Source organism: Trematomus bernacchii, unplaced genomic scaffold, assembly GCF_902827165.1.
Source record: "Trematomus bernacchii unplaced genomic scaffold, fTreBer1.1, whole genome shotgun sequence".
NCBI classification, from domain to species: Eukaryota; Metazoa; Chordata; class Actinopteri; order Perciformes; family Nototheniidae; genus Trematomus; species Trematomus bernacchii.
Genome location: NW_022987773.1, coordinates 40969 through 61452, shown reverse-complemented (window position 1 = coordinate 61452; position 20484 = coordinate 40969).

The window sequence follows — 20484 nt, the reverse complement described above, 5'->3', positions numbered from 1 at the left end:
GGTCTCAGCTTCCACTCGTATGCCGATGACACACAGCTCTATTGCTGCACCAAACCGTCCACACAGCTCCCACCTCTTTCCCTTGTCAACTGCCTCCAGGACATCAAAAACTGGATGTGCTTCTCACCATTGACGGCTGCTCCATCTCCCCGTCCACTGAAGTCCGCAACCTGGGAGTCATCCTGGACTCCACCCTCTCTTTCCAGACGCATATCAAATCCACTACCAAATCCGCCTTCTACCATCTCAAAAACATTGCCAGACTCCGCCCCTCACTCTCTGACTCGGTGGCAGAAACACTCATACACGCCTTCATCACATCACGTCTGGACTACTGCAATGGAGTCCTGTCCGGGGTTCCCAGCAAAACCCTGGCCAGGCTCCAATATGTCCAGAACTCTGCCGCCAGGCTTCTCACCCGCACTAAGCCATGGCAACACATCACCCCCACCCTCATCCACCTCCACTGGCTGCCGGTCAAGTCCCGGATTCACTATAAAACACTCCTCCTCACGTACAAGTCCCTCCATACCCTCGCCCCCCAGTACTTAACTGACCTCCTACATCCCTACACCCCTTCTCGGAGTCTGCGGTCCTCCGACACGGGCCTGCTCTCCATCCCCCGCTCTCGCCTTCGTACTGTGGGTGACAGGGCGTTCAGTGTTGCGGCCCCCACCCTCTGGAATGCACTTCCTCCTGAGATCCGGAACGCTGCCTCACTGGACATCTTCAAATCCTCACTAAAAACACACCTGTTCACCATGGCCTTTGGACCCTAGTCCTTTCCTGGTCCCCTGGCTTCCTTTATTTTATTTTATTTTGTCTTGTTTTGTTCGCTCCTCATTGTCTGTTTTGTTTTGCCTGTCCACCATGTACAGCGACCTTGGGTCCCGTGAAAGGCGCTTTATAAATTCCATTTATTATTATTATTATTATTATTATTATTATTATTATTATTATTATTATTATTATATCATTTAAAATCCGACTTCACTTTTCCTAAAAAGGAGGACGGGAGAAGTTGCCATCATCACTACTTTTACAGAAGATTAGTGAATGGAGAGACAATCAAGAGGAGCTGGGTTGTGTATTCCAAGAAAAACAAAAGTATTTACTGCTTTTGCTGCAAGCTGTTCTCCCAAAAAGAGTACCAACTAATCAGCAGTGGACTAAATGACTGGACAAATTGCACTGACAAACTAAAAACACATGAGAACAGCCCAGAACACTCTAGGCACATGACGTTGTGGAAGGAACTGGAGACTCGACTTGAAAAGGGCCTAACTATAGACAAGGTAGAAATGGTACTTATGGAGGCTGAAAAAAGGAAGTGGCGTGAAGTCCTGACCAGGTTGGTGGCAATAATTCCGTCGTTGGCAGAGCGAAATATTGCCTTTAGAGGGACCACAGAAACACTTAACCAGCCAAATAATGGCAACTTCCTGAAGGAGGTAGAGCTCATGACGAAGTTCGACCCAGTCCTCAAACAGCATGTTGCTGAGGTCCAAAGAGGAACCACCAATATTTCCTATTTAGGAAAAATAATTCAAAATGAACTGATAGATTGCATCAGTGGGAAGATTGGGGACCATATGGTCAAGGAAATCAAACAATCCAAATACTTTTCAATTATTTTGTATTGCACCCCAGATTTGAGCCATACAGAGCAACTATCAGTCATTATTCGACTAGTTACAACCCAGGACACGCCCCAAATAAAAGAACATTTTATGGGGTTCCTTGAGGTAGAACAGTCCACTGGAGAAAGCCTTTCAACCCTGATTCTAAAGAGATTAGAACAGCTTGATATCCCTTTTGAAGACTGTAGAGGGCAGTCTTATGACAACGGTGCAAATATGAAAGGAAAGAGGAAAGGAGTCCAAGCCAGACTTCTTCATATCAATCCAAGGGCTTTATTTGTGCCATGCGGAGCACATACATTGAACCTGGTGGTAGCTGATGCAGCAAAAAGCTCTGCAGAAGCAACTAGCTACTTTGGCTACCTGCAGAAGCTTTTCACACTCTTCTCTGCCTCCACTCAGAGATGGTCCATCCTAAAAAGCCATGTGAACATCACATTGAAATCATGGTCTGACCCCAGATGGGAGAGTCGGATCAACAGCATAGAGGCTGTAAGGTATCAGGCTGCAGAAGTCAGAGATGCACTTCTAGAGGTGAGGGATAAAGCCACAGATGGAGTCGTAAAAATTGAGGCACAATCTTTGGCTGAAGAGGTTGGATCATACCGCTTTGCAATATGCACTGTGGTATGGTATGACATCCTGACCAACATCAAACATGTCAGCAAAATGTTGCAATCAGTGTCAATGCAGCTGGCTATTGCTGTTGACCTCCTGAGAAAAACAAAAGTTTATTTGGTCAGCTACAGAGGCAATGGATTTGCTTCTGCCCAAGCATCTGCCAAAGACATATGTGGCCAAATTAATGTGGAAGCTGTTCTCAAGCAGAAGAGGCTGAGAACAACCAAGAGACAGTTCTCCTATGAGTCCCCAGAGGAGCAAGTGAGTAAAGGGTAAAGGGGTTTAGTAAAGCACTAAAGAAACTTGAAGTTTCTTTTTTCAATATGGTGGTGGATGTTTCCATTGCATCACTGCAGGAGCGATTCAAGGCCTTAGGTGAAGTAGAGGAAAAGTTTGGGGTGCTACTCAACTTCCCTGACCTGCCAAAGGAAGATCTGACGAAGCAGTGTGAAACACTCAGCAACACCCTGAGCTGGGGTGGACAGTCAGACCTGGATAAGAGGGAACTTGCACTGGAGATGCAGAATTTCCCAGCTTTGCCAAAAGCCAACATGACCACCCTGGAACTTCTGACTTTCCTACAGGAGAAGAAAATGAACAAAGTGTATCCAAATATGTGGGTGGCCCTCAGGATCGCTGTCACTATTCCAGTGACAGTTGCTGCTGGGGAGAGGAGCTTCTCCAAATTGAAGCTCATTAAAACATACTTGAGGTCGTCAATGGCTCAAGAACGCCTCAATGGATTAGCTTTAATAAGCATCAATCGCGAGATTTCGGGGCAAATATCATTTGACGACACAATAAATGAATTTGCAGCAAGGAAGTCCAGACGTGTCCGACTTTAAGGATGTGGACTAATTAAAGGACACAATAACATAGCAGAGACTTGTTGTTCTGATTGCCTGTTCCATTTGATTTATAGTGTGTGTAATGTTGTTCATTATCTTAATTTATTTGCAATAACCTCAGTTGTAAGAGCTCCGTCGGCTATATTTCATATATCATGTATTTATTTTGCTATGTATATAAATGTCATGTTCTTAAATGTTGTATGTGAGGGACTACGGATGGAAACTAGCTCAAAGCTAAAATCCGGCATGTTTACGTTTTTAAAGCATTATTTGTTTTAAATGTTCATCAATGCGCACTGTCCCTCGTCAAATAAACGATTAAATAAATAAATATTTTTGTCCACGTTTGCACTTTCTTTTCTTAAAGTTTTAAGAGAAGCTACTTTTGTTTGATGAGTGATTTTCATTTAATAACTACAATATTAATAAGGATAAAATAAATAAATATGTTACATTTATTTGTTATTGGCTGTGGGTTATTGGTTATGTTCACATACTTATTTGGTTATTAAAATGTAAACCGATCTTTTTCATATGGGTGTTTAGAGTTGTACCCCCTAGATCAGGTCTCTAGTAATTCTGCTCAAAGTGCACCAGATTGAAACATTTTACTTTAAAATGTTAAAACAAATCTTTCCGGGGGGGGCATACCCCCGGACCCCCCTAGAGGATGCGACATCCACCCCCCAATTAAAACATGTTCATACAATAATGAATACATTTGAAACCTTCTTTATGTATATTACCTATGTCAATAAGTTTCTGTTTTTGTAGTGTATTGGTCTTTTGTAGAGATTTTTCATTTATTCTTTATATATTCTATTGTGTATTGCTTGTGTAATCTCGCCTAGGGCACCAAAATGTCTAGGGCCGGCCCTGAGCGGAGCAAATTATCAAAGTAGTACGAGTGTGTGTGTTTGTGTATTTTTGCCTTTGTGTGTATTGTGTTTGTTCTATTTCGTATAGGCTTCACCCTCTAAGGCAGGCATCCTCAAAGTCCGGACTCCGGTCCGGATCCGGACCGAACCACAACTGTCTCTGGACTCTGAGCAAATTATACTTTTCATATGTATTATCTGTATTATCTGTGTTATCTGCGAGACATCGCCACAACGCAACGAGTCAAAATTCTCCGCTATGTCCACTGCAAACAGCGCTCTGCATGTCCGACTGTTCCACTGTCTGTGTGTGTCTGTCAACGCTTTGGTCCAATCACATTCAGTATCCCGTCAGCGTTTTTTCCCCCCACCAACAGTCTGCGAATCAGAGGCACAGTAGGGCGGGTCTTCGCGGAATGCGGGTGGGAAAAATGCGTGTGTCGTCTCTTTCAACCTGTCTGAGTCAGAGCGAGAGTTTAAAAAAAAAAAGTCAGAGCGAGAGTTAATAGCTCATCTAGTTGTATCTGTACTGTAGCTAGTAGCCTAGTTTCACCTACCGGGGTGGCATGGGGTTTTGAACGAAAAGTTGTGGCTCATCTGACATTTATGAGAGAAAGTCTCTAATGTCCGAGTGCAAGTGAATGCAGCACAAGATGCACGTCTTGTAACCCCTCCCCCGGCCCTGGCGCGAGCGTGGAAATATGATTGACCCAAGTACTGAAGGAATGAGGTATTTGCGGTCTACAATGACAGAGAAGAGACTGTCAAGTTTGGCTGTACTCGGCATTGAATCAAAACGCACTAAAGCTGTTGATCTTAATAAGTTTGTGAGGCGTTTTGTTGAACAAAATGGTAATCGCCGCATTCAACTGTAATAGACATGTCAACTTGATGCTCTGCTCACGGATGAGCATACAACACTGTTAAGATGATGACCTTACGTGTGTAAATATATTTTTTTCTTTGTGGGGGTCTGCCCCCAAAAAACAGTTTTAAAGGAGAGGTGTCATGCTTTTCCGGTTATTACCCGTCCTGCGAGGTGGGCCCCACCCTCGGGCTCACTTCCGGTATAAATAGGAAGGAGGCCCGACAATCTGCTCCCTCTTTTCTTCAGCACCCCGTTACTGAAGCACGAGAGACACTTAAGGCATTTTCAAACATGAGTAACACACGAGATTGTCCCTCATGTGGCTCGGGGTACATCATGAGCTATGACCAGCACACTGTATGCGAATCCTGCCTGGGGTCGGAGCACGCCTACGCGGCTCTAAACCAGCAGGTATCATGTACCCACTGTGCCTGTGCCCGTCTCCCATCGGCCGTCAGGAAGCAAAGAGCCATCTATCGGTTAATAAACTACAGAGCTCGCGGCATTCCTCTGTCCGAGATACGCCTCCTACACACGGTCATAATAAGCCCATGAGCGCCGTTATAACGCTTCGTGTGGACAGCACTGCACACACCTCCACTCATCCCCTGAGCATTTACGCACCTCATGATGAGAGCCGGAGTGAAACGCAGCGTGTGGAGGCTCCCTCGCAGCCCTTTCGGTCCAGGCCCACCTTGGGTTGCCTCATGGACAGCGGCGGCGAGGGCTCTGGCGTGGCTCGTCACCATGACAACCACAGCACATCTCGAGCATGTGCGTCCGCTCTCAGAGTGTTTCTCAGAGTGGCAGCGCTTGTGTCTGTTGGATTGTGTTCGTTGTTCTCGCGTCCAGGAGGAAGTTAAAATAAGAGACTAATGGAGTCTCTGAATAGGTTCAAATTGGTACTTTAATTAAGTAACGTGGTAATGAAACAAACAGACCGGTTCAGGAGCACAGCTGTGGTGGGTAGGCGGCAGCGGGGAAGAAGGGCTGTGTGGTGGCGTTTTAATTCCTTGTCTACAATTTAATAGCCACCTCTATCGCGGTTGTGGGTTTTGACGCGCCTCTCTTTGTTTCCAAACAAATGAGCTGAGAACGTGGTTGAATCAGATGAGCTTTATTTGTTAGTCCAGACGGCATATAAACAGCAGGACACATTTCTTCGCTTCATACTAAATCAAAGTTAACAGTCTCCAAAAGAACACGGTCAAAAGACTTTTCCGTTTCCCCGTCTCATCACCATCAGCTGTGTCCTATCAACCTACCATATATAGGCATATAGCCATGCACGTGATACTGACGCACATAACAAATAAGTGAGCCTTAAATTAATACATTTTAAACCATAGTATGACACAAAAATACCTTTTAGATGGTGAGTTTAATCTAATTTATATTATTATCAAGCCTAAGTATCAGACAATAATAACTAAATTAAAATGGCTCTAACAGGCTGAGATCACGTTGTTTCTCCGTCTGTATCTGATTCATAGCTTTTCCTCTCAATGGCGGCTGTTGACGTAAAAGGGAACCTCCCTCCTTGTGTTCTTCTGTGTCCGATATCGTGTAAAACAGAGGATTTAGACGTAGTGTGTTCATTGTATAACTCCACACGCCTTTTCCCCTCATACACTCATTCATGACTTTTTATTTAATGAATTTTAACGGCTGTTAACGTAAAACCGGAAGTGGTCACTGTTGACAACGGCAACGCCTTTCAATACAGCTTTTCAAAGTAAACTTAACTGGAAATGTTTTCAGAATAAAACAGTTTTAAGCTTACTGTGTGTTTAAGCTAAATTACGTCATTCAATATTGATTTTAATTTCTTACATGTCTGATGGACAGATGGATGAGCAGGCTGATCAGCAGAGGGTACACCCTGCAGTTCGCCTCTCCCTCCCCCACAGTTAAATGGGATAAAGGAAACACTCCTGTCATCCCAGGAACAGTGTCTTGCGCTCCATTCAGAGCTGCAGGAACTCCTGTTGAAAGAGGCTATTTCCAGGGTTCCTCAAAGGGAAGAAAATCAGGGGTATTACTCCCGCTATTTTCTTGTCCCGAAAAAGACCGGGGGAATGAGACCCATCCTCGATCTGTTAGCATTCAACAGGGCAATAATGAAAAGGCCTTTTCACATGCTGACGATCAAACAGGTACTGGAGTGTGTTACGTCTCTCTCTCTCTCATTCCTCTCGCACACTCCCCGTGTGAGCCTCGTGTCGCGGCTGTCTTTTTGGTGTCCACAAAATAAAAGGATTGTTTTACTTTCAGACCCTCGTCTCGCCTCCCAGCTTTTGTTGCAGCCAAAGAGCCGGGTTGTAACATATGGGGGCTCGTGGTTGAACCTGGTCGTTTCGGAGGTTAGTTTTCGAAAATGGAGTCCGTTGTTTGGTGAACGGAGGGGAATCTAACACACAGCTGTAGCGGGTTACGGCAGTGGACCGTGATGGAGCGCACAGCTGTTTGTTTGGGAATAGCCTTGACGAGGGTAAGTGTGGCAGTGTGACTTAGAAGGCAGCTGTTTGTTTATGAATGCAAGTTAGGTGTGGTGCATTATTCACGGCAGTCACGTATCGTTGGTCTTGTCCCTGTTAGGCTTCAGTACGGTCTCCCTTGGAGGTCGTAGGGGGGGCTGTTAGTGTGGTGTGAACGCGGTTGGAGCTATTAGCTCGGGAGCACGCCGAGGCTGCAGGGGGAGTTGCCGGTTTTCTGGTCGCTTTGCCGAGTTTACGGTATTAAGTGCGTAAATACCCGCCGTAATTAGCACCTGAAGACTAGGGGGGAGTTTAGCTAGTTTCTGTGAGGCAGTTAGAGGGACGGCCGGCGGTAGCGTGTAGGCTGTGTAAGTAGCGTGAGCGTGCCACGCAGTGTTGTCGCGGCGGCGGGTGTGTGTGTCTACAGAAGGTCCAGTTGTGATAGACACGGTTCGCCACTGGGTAGAGGTAATACTCCGTTTGACGTTGCTGGTAATCTGCAGGTTGTGCCTCAGTTCAATGAACAAGATCCAGATACCTTTTTCTCCCTATTTGAGCGTGTGGTCGGATGTTAACAGTACCTTATTGCTACAGTGTGTGCTAACAGGTAAGGCCCAGGAAGCTTATTCTGCTTTAACGGTGGCAGATAGCAAGGTATATTTAACTGTTAAAGGTCCCATGTCATGCTTTTCCGGTTATTACCTGTCCCCTTGTGTGTTATGAAGGTTTTTATGCATGTAAACGGTCTGCAGAGTCAAAAACCCTCAAAGTACACCCTGTAGGGAGTAAAACTCTAACACAGAAAAGACCTCCCCAAAACGCCTCGTTGGAGATTTCTCATTTACTTCCTGGGTATCGCTACATAGGGATACCCAGAGGCCACACCCTCTGCCAGCCTTTCACGAAACAAAGCTTCCCAAACCTTTCAACGATTAATGCCGGATATGTACTAGAGATGGCAAATCCGGATCCTTTTACGGACTCAGGGTCTTCTGAGTCAGTCATTGAAGAGATCCGGATCATACGAGTCATTTGAGTCATATGAGTTAGCATGACCAAGACCGTAGAAATCCTATCGGTGAAACCGAAAAGTTGTTGCATTTCACAAGCATATTATTATTCCATATATTTTGAATATATATATATATATATATATATATATATATATATATATATATATATATATATATATATATATATATATGTAATATCTGCATGTATATTTTCTATTTCGACATGTATATTTTATTTTATTTTTCTTTCTATTCTTGTATATTTTGTAGTTTTGTTTTATTGTAAAATGCCTTATGCTGCTGTAACAACAACAATTTCCCAATTTGGGATCAATAAAGTACTATCTATCTATCTATCTATTAAACTGACGTTATATTAACCTCCGCTACACAGTGTATTTTGCTTTAATAAAAAATGTTGATCACAAAAAAAAGGGTTATTTTGCGATTTGGCAAATCTGAGTCTGCTGTTGACTCGTGCATGAGGACGAGTCTGCTGGATCTCTGGATCTGCTGCTATATACGGCTCCGAGTCCGCTCTGCTGTGTGTTGCAGAACAGTGAGTCAGGATTTGCGAATCTGAGTCTGCTGTTGACTCGTACACGAGGACGAGTCTGCTGGATCTCTGGATCTGCTGCTATATGGTTACGGCTCCGAGTCCGCACGAGTCTGCTCTGCTGTGTGTTGCACAGTGAGTCAGGATTTGCGAATCTGCGAGTCTGCTGTTGATAGCCGCGGGAGCCGGGTGCTGGAGGAGGGGCTATGCTCGTGCACATGACGAGTATGGATCTCTGGATCTGCTATGCTATTACGGTTAGGAGCCGTCGGCTCCTCTGAGTCCCCACGAGTCTGCAGGAAGTTTCACTGATCCGCGTCCCCTCCCCTGAGCCAAACGATAACTTCTGGCAGGCAGCTATCCTGTATACTTGCTAAAGGGTAGGCAGATGGACTGGGGTACGTTGTAATGTGATTTTACATGTTATAAAGAGAGTAGCGAGTGACGCAATTTATAGTTTTAATTTGTACGTCACACCAAGTGTGGGACTCAAGGACTCGGGTTAATGGAGAGGGGAGACTCGTCACGACCAGCTCATTTCTAGGATCCGGGTTAATGATCCGGATGAATCAGGACTCGCCCATCTCTAATATGTACTGAAGAACGATGCTGTTCCTACTTTGTTTGGACCAGCGGGAGATTTGGGTACACAACCTGTAAGTATTCATTGTTGTTTGTGTTGTTTTATGATGTTTAAAACAAACAAGGTATCTACCACGACTGTTTAAATGGGTAAACATTTTTCGGGCTGCTAAGTTGGGATCGCGGAGAAATGCTCTCCGCAGACCCATGCTCACAGCGTTATAAACCTGTTTCTTACTCAATATCAAGCCACACTTATTGTTTTTATTTCGGCTGTGAGTGTTTGTGTGTGCTCAGGATGAGTTTCGCTTGTTCTCGCTGTATCTGTATTGCCGACACGGAAGCCCTGTCTGCTCCTCACAGCAACGAGCAAACAAGCCGTTTAGGACAGAGAGTGAATACCGGTGAATACACATACTTTACAGAGATGCTGTATGAGAAACCAATGTGAGTTTGGAAAATTGCACAGTATAAATCTATTTTAGTACACCTCAACAATGGAATTATGATCAGTGGCCATGACATGGGACCTTTAAAACTGCTGTGTTGAAGGCTTACGAGTTAGTCCCTGAGGCATATCGCCAGAGGTCCGGTCCTGGGAGATGTCTAGCAGACAGACACATGTTGAGTTTGCCAGGGATCTGGTTACTTCTTTTAGTAGGTGGTGTAACGCCTTAAATGTGGATACGTATGTTGCATTATGTGAGTTGATGGTGTTGGAGCAATTTAAAAATTCTGTACCCAGCCACATTGCGGTTTACATCAGCGAGCGTAAGGTGAAAACTGCTGCAGAGGCTGCTGCCTATGTGCTAACCAAGCGGCAAACTCTGGGGAAGAGCCGGGACGCCAATACGGAAGTGCCACAAACTGCAGTTCATATATTGGCCGATAGGCGATGACTGCAGAAAGGAGCAATTTCCATAGACCCCAATGTTAAAATGTCCAATTTCACAGCAGAAAAAAAACGTTTCTAGCCCTGGCTCCAATACATTTTATTATGTATATAGTTAGATTCCACCTTCGTGATTATGAATCTGTGAGTGAATTGTTTTCTAACGGGACCCTTTTATTTATATTAGGTCTTAAAGTTTTTGCATAAATTAGGGCGTGGTCACATTGAGTGACAGCTCTGTCAGGTGACTGCTGCTGTTAGCTTTTTGTCTCTCTGCTAGCTGCTCCGTCCGTGAAGCTACAGGGACTCTGCCTGGTCAGTTCATCCAGGGAACACAACTTGATCCCGGCCGTGTTTGTTTGTTCTTCATGCTTATATATCGGACTATTGTGACTCGCTCTGCGGTTAAAACAGACGGTGCATGAATGCCGTTTTGCGGTAAGTGAAATTCGAGTACTTTATTTATGTGTTTATGATTTTAATCAGCTACGTAATGAATGTTAAGGCTTGGGTTTGCGTGTAAGCGAGTGGTAGCTATGCTCAAGTATGTAGACAAGCTAACGTCGAAGTAGTGTATGTGAAATCAACCTCACAATAAGATGTGTGTATATTACAATTATTAATGTCATATTTCAAGATGATTACTTAGATATTACAATATGGTTGGTTGAGCTGGAGTTCATTATTGAGTTTACACGTCAATATTTTATATAAAATTGTGTTTTCTATTTAAAGGTAGGGTAGGTAAGTTTGAGAAACCGGCTCGAGATCGCTAGAATTTGAAAATACACAGCTGGAAAAAATCTGCCACTTCCTTATAGAGCCCCTCCTCCAACACACACGAACACGCACATGACCAATGAGGGCACGAGATAAGTTGGTGCCCCGATGGAAGGCTGACAGGCAGGTAGGCCATCCAGTTATTTTAGCCGTACTTTTTACAGTACTACGGCTTCCACAGATGACATTTTTTTATGGATTTTTTGTCAAAGCACTTAAGATATTCATTGCTATCGGGATGTTAAGAGCATTCCATGGAATATAACAAAAAGTGTATCTCGAGCCGGTTTCTCAAACTTACCTACCCCACCACCTTTAACTTATTGTACTAAGATTATTTTTGTAATCATGCATTGTATTTTTTTAATTAACCTTTTTATTTATTTTTATCTCACGTACCCCCTGCAGTACCCCAACGTACCCCTAGGGGTCCGCGTACCCCCATTTGAGAATCACTTGAATGCCACGACATTTAATCTATTGACAACACGATTTCCCCCTTTTTTTCGTGTCACACAGAACGATTTTAAAAGCAATGTATTTCTATTGGTAGTATGTTTCGTGCCTGCACCACGTCTTTTTGTCCGGTCTGGTCTTGGAAGACCGGAAGCTGTGTGTTTCTAGGGATGCAAACTTTCGAAATTCGCCGTTTTGAATCCAAAATAGGTCGTTTGTGTGATTCATGTAGATCTGCAATAAAAATATTTTTGGGGTATGGGGGGGGGTCTGGGACCCGGAGTAATCTGCGGGCGTGAGCTGTTATGTGCCATCATGACACGCATGGTGTTCTTTTTTTATATATTATAATGAAGCGCAAGCTGTGTGCTCGAATCTTGCTGCCTGTCGGCTCTGCTCATGGATGTATAATAAGGCTCTGCTGCTGCTCCGGGATGAGGGTCTAGCTTCATAAGCTACATTACCTACGGTGCGTTCGTTAATATTAACTGTGCGGTTCGGAGTCACTGTGGCACAGACTGGACCGCTGGTGAACAGCTGTTAGAACGGGCCGTTCAGGTGTTCAGAGCAGAGCTCCCTGACCTGAGTGGCAGAGCGTGATGTGCACTGAAAAGTTTTTCTGTCGCAATATTATTTAAAGGGCCCATGTCATGGCCATTTCCACTGATCATAATTACATTGTTGAGGTATACTAAAATAGATTTATACTGTGCAATTTTCCAAACTCACATTGGTTTCGCATACAGCATCTCTGTCAAGCATGTGTATTCAGCAGTATTCACTTTCTCCACTAAACGACTCGTTGGAGCTCTTGCCCCCCCCTCCCTGTGAGCCTAGTCTGCTCCGATTGGTCAGCTCGGCCACTCTGTTCTGATTAGTCAACCACCAGAGAGGCTGCGCCCATGTCTAAACGGCTGCTCTCAGCCGAACATCAGTCTTATCATGGCGTCGGCACAGCCGTATATTTTATATACATATATATATTTTTAACTGTTGTTATAGAAGAGTGTGACGGCCCCAGGGCCTTTGTCTTACGATGGGGTGGAGCTGAAGAGGCTAATCAGCGCGATCACGGACACCTGGCTGGAGCCGAGGTGCTAGCCAGCTGCCGGGAGTCACACGGCAGCCTCTCTCTCCCTCCAAGCAGCACAGCAATCCTCTTCCCTGACCACGTATCTCTGCATTTACCACAATAAATGTGCCGTGGTTTTGTAAACTCGTGTATGTCTCCTTGTCTTTCCGTTGTGGCCTACGAGCCGGTCATAACAAAGAGTAAGTTATTTTTACCCGTTATAAACTACTACTGTTTGATGAGAAATCAAATCATGGTTTGCTATATATAGTATTTCCATTAAACTTTATTTTTAGAAATGTACAAAATGAACGTAAATATACATATATACACGGTATATCGTCAATCACTCCCCGTTGTCGGCATCTTGCCTATAGCAGCCGGGGCTTTTTAGGACGAGGCCTCAGTGTGGTAGTCCGGTCCCCGTCATGTATTGTCCGGCAGGATCTGGCTGGACGAAATCAAATGCAAATCACAAAATATTAGAGAAACTTAGTTGTTTTAGATTCGTTAGTAGGAGTTGTGGTAGGAGTGTGGATCTATCTAATCAATCTAATGAACAGCTTGCCAGCTAATATGCTAACCTAGCTTTGTTTACCTTGGTAGCTAACGTTAGCTCGGAGGAACGGCAACTATAATGTAGAGTAATAAAACTACTATGAACAAAACTAGTGGTTCATATTAGGCTAGCAATAACGTGTTTATAATTGCAATGTTATACGGGTAGTCTGCTACGTTCGGTCATACATTGTAACGGTCATGAATACATTGTTTTGCGCTAGCATACAGCTAGCCTCGAGCTATACACGCAGTATATGTACCGTCACAATGTACGGTAAATCACCCGGAGTATACTGTATGAGTATTCCGTGTGTGTGACTGCAGACATTCTCCTGCCATGACAAACATGTAAGGCCATCTGCTGACATTGTAGTTGATATATTTAAACGCTAGCAACGTAGCATCACAAAAATGTTTTTCCGAGCAAACCTAGCTCTAGCTCCGTTTGTTAGATCGGTTGCATACACGCTACGCCAGCTATAATGTAATTACGTTGCGCGACTGACCGCACGGCAAATCACCCGGAGTATACTGTCAATAGGTATTTTGTGTGTGAATGCAGACATTCTCCTGCTATGAGATACATGTATGCAAGGCCATCTGCTGATATTAGAGTTGATATATGGAAACTCTAGCAACTTAGTTAGCACAGTTAGCACTGTGTCAATGGCTTAGCAGTCCAACACAGTTTACACATTTAAACAGTCTTGTTTGATAAATACACAAATAACAATGCAAACTTACAGGTTGTGTACCCGGATCTTCCCCTGCTCCAAACGGTCCAAACAAGCTGTGCATATCCGGCCTCAAACTGGGCAATGTTTTGGAAGCTTTCGTCTGTGAAATGCCGGTTCTTCGAACCTCTGGAAGAACACGCCGCTGCTGGTGTGGCCATAGCTCTTCGGGATTGGTCCATTTCTTTCCGGGTACCGCCTGACATCAGGCGGTACCCGGAACTAAATGGAAGACTCAAATGGGCAGTGACGTATCTCCAACGAGGCGTTTTGGGGAGGTATTTTCTGTGTTAGAGTTTTACTCGCTACAGGGTGTACTTTCAGGGTTTTGACTCTGCACACCGTTTACATGCATAAAAACCTTCATAACACACAAGGGGACGGGTAATAACCGGAAAAGCATGACATGGGAGCTTTAAGGAATCGTTGAGCTAGCTAACTAGCATACATTGTCACTATCTGCTAACATTAGCTTTAGCCTTCGTTTTCTAATAGTTTTTTTCATAGGCTATAAACGGAGGTGGTATAAGTAGAGATCTTGTACTTGAGTAAAAGTAGTTCTGCATTCAGATCTTGTACTTGATTAAAAGTAGAAGTACTCAGATCTTGTACTTGAATAAAAGTAGAAGTACTCGGGTCTTGTACTTGAGTAAAAGTAGAAGTACTCAAATCTTGTACTTGAGTAAAAGTAGAAGTACTCAGGTCTTGTACAGATGGAGCGTTTTATTTTGGACAGTTTGAAACGCAAGGGTCGTGATTGGTCCGTGATTGGTCCGTGATCGGCCCTTGATCGGCCTGTGATGAAGAGCCGGCCCCCAGTCTGACTTGATACCGCCCCCGTGATAAATAAATTTAATTATTGTGAAGCCAGTAGAGATGGCAAATCCGGATCCTTTTACGGACTCAGGGTCTTCTGAGTCAGTCATTGAAGAGATCCGGATCATACGAGTCATTTGAGTCATATGAGTCAGCATCACCAAGACCGTAGAAATCCTATCGGTGAAACCGAAAAGTTGTTGCATTTCACGAGCATATTATTATTCCATATATTTTTAATATATATATATATATATATATATATATATATATATATATATATATATATATATATAATATCTGCATGTATATTTTCTATTTCGACATGTATATTTTATATTTTATTTTATTTTTCTATTCTTGTATATTTTGTAGTTTTGTTTTATTGTAAAATGCCTTTTATGCTGCTGTAACAACAACAATTTCCCAATTTGGGATCAATAAAGTACTATCTATCTATCTATCTATTAAACTGACGTTATATTAACCTCCATAAAAAATGTTGATCACAAAAAAAAAGGGTTATTTTGCGATTTGGCAAATCTGAGTCTGCTGGATCTCTGGATCTGCTGCTATATACGGCTCCGAGTCCGCACGAGTCTGCTCTGCTGTGTGTTGCACAGTGAGTCAGGATTTGCGAATCTGAGTCTGCTGTTGACTCGTGCATGACGACGAGTCTGCTGGATCTGCTGCTATATGGTTACGGCTCCGAGTCCGCACGAGTCTGCTCTGCTGTGTGTTGCACAGCGAGTCAGGATTTGCGAATCTGCGAGTCTGCTGTTGACTCGTGCATAATATAGCGCGGGAGCCGGGTGCTGGAGGAGGGGCTATGCTCGTGCACATGACGAGTATGGATCGCTGGATCTGCTATGCTATTACGGTTAGGAGCCGTCGGCTCCTCTGAGTCCCCACGAGTCTGCAGGAAGTTTCACTGATCCGCGTCCCCTCCCCTGAGCCAAACGATAACTTCTGGCAGGCAGCTATCCTGTATACTTGCTAAAGGGTAGGCAGATGGACTGGGGTATGTTGTAATGTGATTTTACATGTTATAAAGAGAGTAGCGAGTGACGCAATTTATAGTTTTAATTTGTACGTCACACCAAGTGTGGGACTCAAGGACTCGGGTTAATGGAGAGGGGAGACTCGTCACGACCAGCTCATTTCTAGGATCCGGGTTAATGATCCGGATGAATCAGGACTCGCCCATCTCTAGAAGCCAGCTGCAATGGATCATTGATCCACCAGGGGGTGCAGTGGGGTTCCACACTGGAGTTGTGAAATCAACTTCGATACAGTAAACTGGATGTTGTGGTGCCGAGAGACGGGAGTCGGAGGCGGGGTATCAAAAGTAAAAGCTTAACTTTTATTTAGCATCTGAACACACATGTAAACAACTTCATGCCCGGGAAGCGAAGACCGGCGGAAACAGCTGGTCTGGTTCACTAAAATGTCCGTGCGGAACAATACCCCAACCCATAGATCCGTGGGTGAATAATGTCAATCACCACAATATGTCTGGTACTAATGTATAGCGGATCTTTGTTAAGATCCATATGTCACGGATAGGATCATAGTCTGTGCTAAATAAGACATGTAATCATTTACAAAACATCACCATGTTGTTATTTAACAAAATAATGTTGTTTAGTCGAAAAAAACGAACGAGAGGAAAGCAGCCGGCTCTCGATTTTTAATCCTAATTTAATCATCATCTTCACCACGATCATTTATGTTTATGTTCGCCGAATTGACATGAAATCACTGACAAATATGAATATACTGTATTCAACTTCATTAAAATGTTATTAACGTGCCTAAACTCAGTAATTCACTAAACATATTTATATTTTAATGGAGCCTTGTCAGGCAAATCAAGATCCACGTAGCGGAGGGATCTTGATCCCTGGGTGTTATTTTTCCCCATAATGACCAAGTCGCTGCAAATTATCCCGCTTATTACATGGCCACATTCTCAACAAAGTAACGACATGACTCCCAATATTAATTGAAATGCTTTTATGGATTTAGAAAATGTTTTTATTGATTTAAAAAATAGTTGTATGTATTGATTTAAATTGACATGCATCCGCCAAGAAAAATAGTCCGTTGTTACCGTTTTTTAAACAGTCAGAATGAAACGGCAGCTCTCAGCTGTGTGTTTACACACCTAATGGCCCATCACCAACAGCTCTCTCCCCCCCCCTGATCTTTCTTTTCCAACAGTTAAGTTAACTGTAAGTTACTCTGAGTGACAAGCTTACAGTTAGTGAAGTAACACTAACTGGCTGTTTCATTCTAACATAACGCTCCAAATATGACTGTTTCCACTCGGACTTCAATACAGCAACACCATTGTTTGGTTTCCATGGTAGCGTGTCTCTTTAGTAGCGTGCACTCCTTTCCTGTAAATTGCTAAATTAGTTTTTAACTGAAATGATCAAATAAAGTCAAAATGTCACAGTGTTTACAAACATTGACCATACCGTTCACCAGCCCCCACTGTTGAGTAGGCTATACTCTTTGTTTAAAACTAATTGGCCATCGGAATGTGTGTGTCCCAACCCCCCCTGTGATATCTCTTCTCCAGCAGTCTGTAGGTTTGTGTTCGCATATTTATGCTGTCGCAGTTCCTGTTGTTTCTATCGGGCATTGCCGGTATGAAAGGGTCTGTGCCGGAAATATCAAGATAACACGGCAGGGTCCATTACAGTTTGTTTTCATCTGATTTCAAATAAACAAAGTCTTGGCTTTCAGAATATTAAACTTGTTTCTGCAAATTTAGATGATAAATACAACTATGAAGCTTGTAACAGCATAATTACTTAAGCGGAGAACGGAGTAATTTAACGTTACAGCAGGCATAACAACAGCCGGTGTTTATTTTATTATTATATATAGTCGTTATTCATTTGTTTTAAAGCTCAATAAGGGAGATTTAAACTTTCACACACAGCTTTTTCCAGCGGTATCCATAAATCTCTTAATTTTGACCTCAAAGTGCACCAGATTGATGCATTTAACTTCAATATAAAGAAAAACATCTTCTGTTGTAACAACAATAACATTATAAATAGTAACATAGCTGATTCACCATCCCCCACCCCCCTACTGTATGTTGATTTTGTTTGCCTACATGTAAATGGGTGGCATTTAGTACCCCCCTCTGAGTGAATACCTGTTGTACCTGTCCGGGGCTAAGCCCATAGGACGATGCTCTGATGTCAACCCCCCCCGTTGACAATTCACGAGCGTCTAACTCTCTCCCCCCCGTCCCGTCGCACCTTCTAACAGAGCCCCCCCACATATCAAATCCCAATTTAACCCCTGGCCTCTGGAGCAGAAATGAAAGAGTTTTAAAAATGTTTACGTTTTGGTAAGTTTTTAGGGAAATGTTGTAATATTGCAACGTTGGCCTTAGGTGGGAGCAGAATTTCTGTATTTCTACTCACATTGTCTGAATAAATATATTGAACAACTAAGGGTTCATTTGCAGGATTGATTGCTTACTTAGCCCTATATCAGTATATAGCATGAATAATAATCACACATCACTCATATTTGTTATGAATAATCATTTATCATTTATTAAATAGTAAGTCGCTTTGGATAAAAGCGTCAGCTAAATGCAATTTATGAAAGCCTCACTCAGGATTTTTTTACCAAGTGTTTTTATTGCTCTTGGGGCATTAAAAACAAGATTTTAACTTTAGTTTTTTATATAATATCTGCATTTTCTCTTGTGAAAAACTAAGTCTTAGTTTGGCCATAGTTATTTAATATATAGCGCCATCTCCTGGTTAAATCCTGAAATTGAAAATCTGGCAACGCCCTCTTGGAAAATAGTGGGAGGGCTTAACATTCCCAGATACTGGTCTTTGGCAGGTCTTAGGCAGGTAACTGGCTGGTAGTAGGCAGGAAGCTGTATGCTGGAGTCTGAAATAAGATGCTCCATCTGTACTTGAATAAAAGTAGAAGTACCAGAGTGTAGGAATACTCTGTTACAGTAAAAGTACTGCATTCAAAATGTTCCTCAAGTAAAAGTAGAAAAGTATTATCATCAAAATATAGTTAAAGTAGCGACAGTAAAATAATCATTGTGCAGATTGGTCCATTTCAGAATAATATATATGATATGTTTTATAATGATTGATCATGAAAGTGTTCTCAAAGCTGGTAAAGGTGCAGCTAGTTTGAATGACTTTGTATACTGCAGGGTAGCTTGTGAATTTCCAGGTGGAACTAAAGTCTGATTTAACACTTGATTATATTTCACATCATTCATCCAGATCTGTAAAGTAACTAAAGGTATTAAATACATGTAGTGGAGTAAAAGTACACCAGTTACCTCTGAATTGTAGAGGAGAAGAAGAACAAAGTAGCAAAACATTGAAATACTTAAAGTACAAGTATCTCAAAATTGTACCCAAGTATAGTACTTGAGTTTATGAACTTAGTTACTTTACACCAGTGGCTATAAAGATAGAAAGACTAAGCCTTGAACAGAGGCATGAAAATACATTTTCAAAATGCTCAACAGTGCTGCCAAAATTAGAGAGACAGCAAGCGCATTTCGTGGCATCTGCAGGCAGTGGCAAGTACTTCCGGCATCTGCGCAGTAAGAGAAGGTTTACGGTAGCTGCCACTCGCCTTCCGTGGCAAATGCTGCTATTTAAACCCGTATTTATCGTGTAAAATGTCGCTGTTTAGGCATGACCAGTGGTGTAGTGGGCGTTGGACGCGGGGGTACGCCGTACCCCCACTTATTTGAAGCATGATTTTTTTTAAGTCTAATAAATATAAAATCATTGCCTCAGTTGCAAGTAGCCTATGTATTTGTTGTAATAATGACGAAAACATAATAGGCAGATTTCACAGTAGTTGTAATAAAAACGTAGCTCAAGCATTTATGCAACTTGATTTGAAGTGTGTGTTAGTGTGTAGGGTGAACAGATGTCCCGCTGTGTGCGGAACTGTCACTGCACACACAGCATCTTTATTATTTGTCCCGAGTAGGCTACCACGAAATTAAGACTATTAAAGTAAACAGATATGGTTCTAAACTGTATTGAAGTAAACATGTATTATTTTGAATTGTATTTTAGTGAACATGTATTGTTTGAACTGTTTTAAGTAATCCCATCTCACTTACAACTCACTGACCCAGAGATCCTGTTTCACACACATACACCTCCTCCCACCAGCACACACACATATTCTTTTCAAGGTCCTTTCTGGGCATCAATATATCTGTGTACAATGTTTGGTTGTCTGGGAAAGAATAGTTTGTGTGAAATATTCCTTGGGAAAGTAAAGGAGTGAATACAGGTGCAGAGATAAGATTGACTCTGTCCTTGTGTACTTCCGAATCTCACGCTCTGCTCAGAAGAAAACATACTTTTCCCCAGAACTCTGATTCGCTGTATTGGACCTGACCAGAAGTGAATCCAACCAGTAAAAACACCTGGGGGAGTGAGCAGCTCACACAGCTCTTCCCCACGGACTCTCTGATTCGCTTCGGAGTAAATGGGAAGGAAGAGTTGACACATCTCCGCCCCAAAATATGGATATGAATACTGTTGTTTATGTATGTAAAATGCTTCCTGTTTTCTGACTGGCTGGTCCCGATACCTGTATCGCACAGCAGTAGAAATTGAAAGTCCGGAGTACTCTGTAAACTTGTATACGTG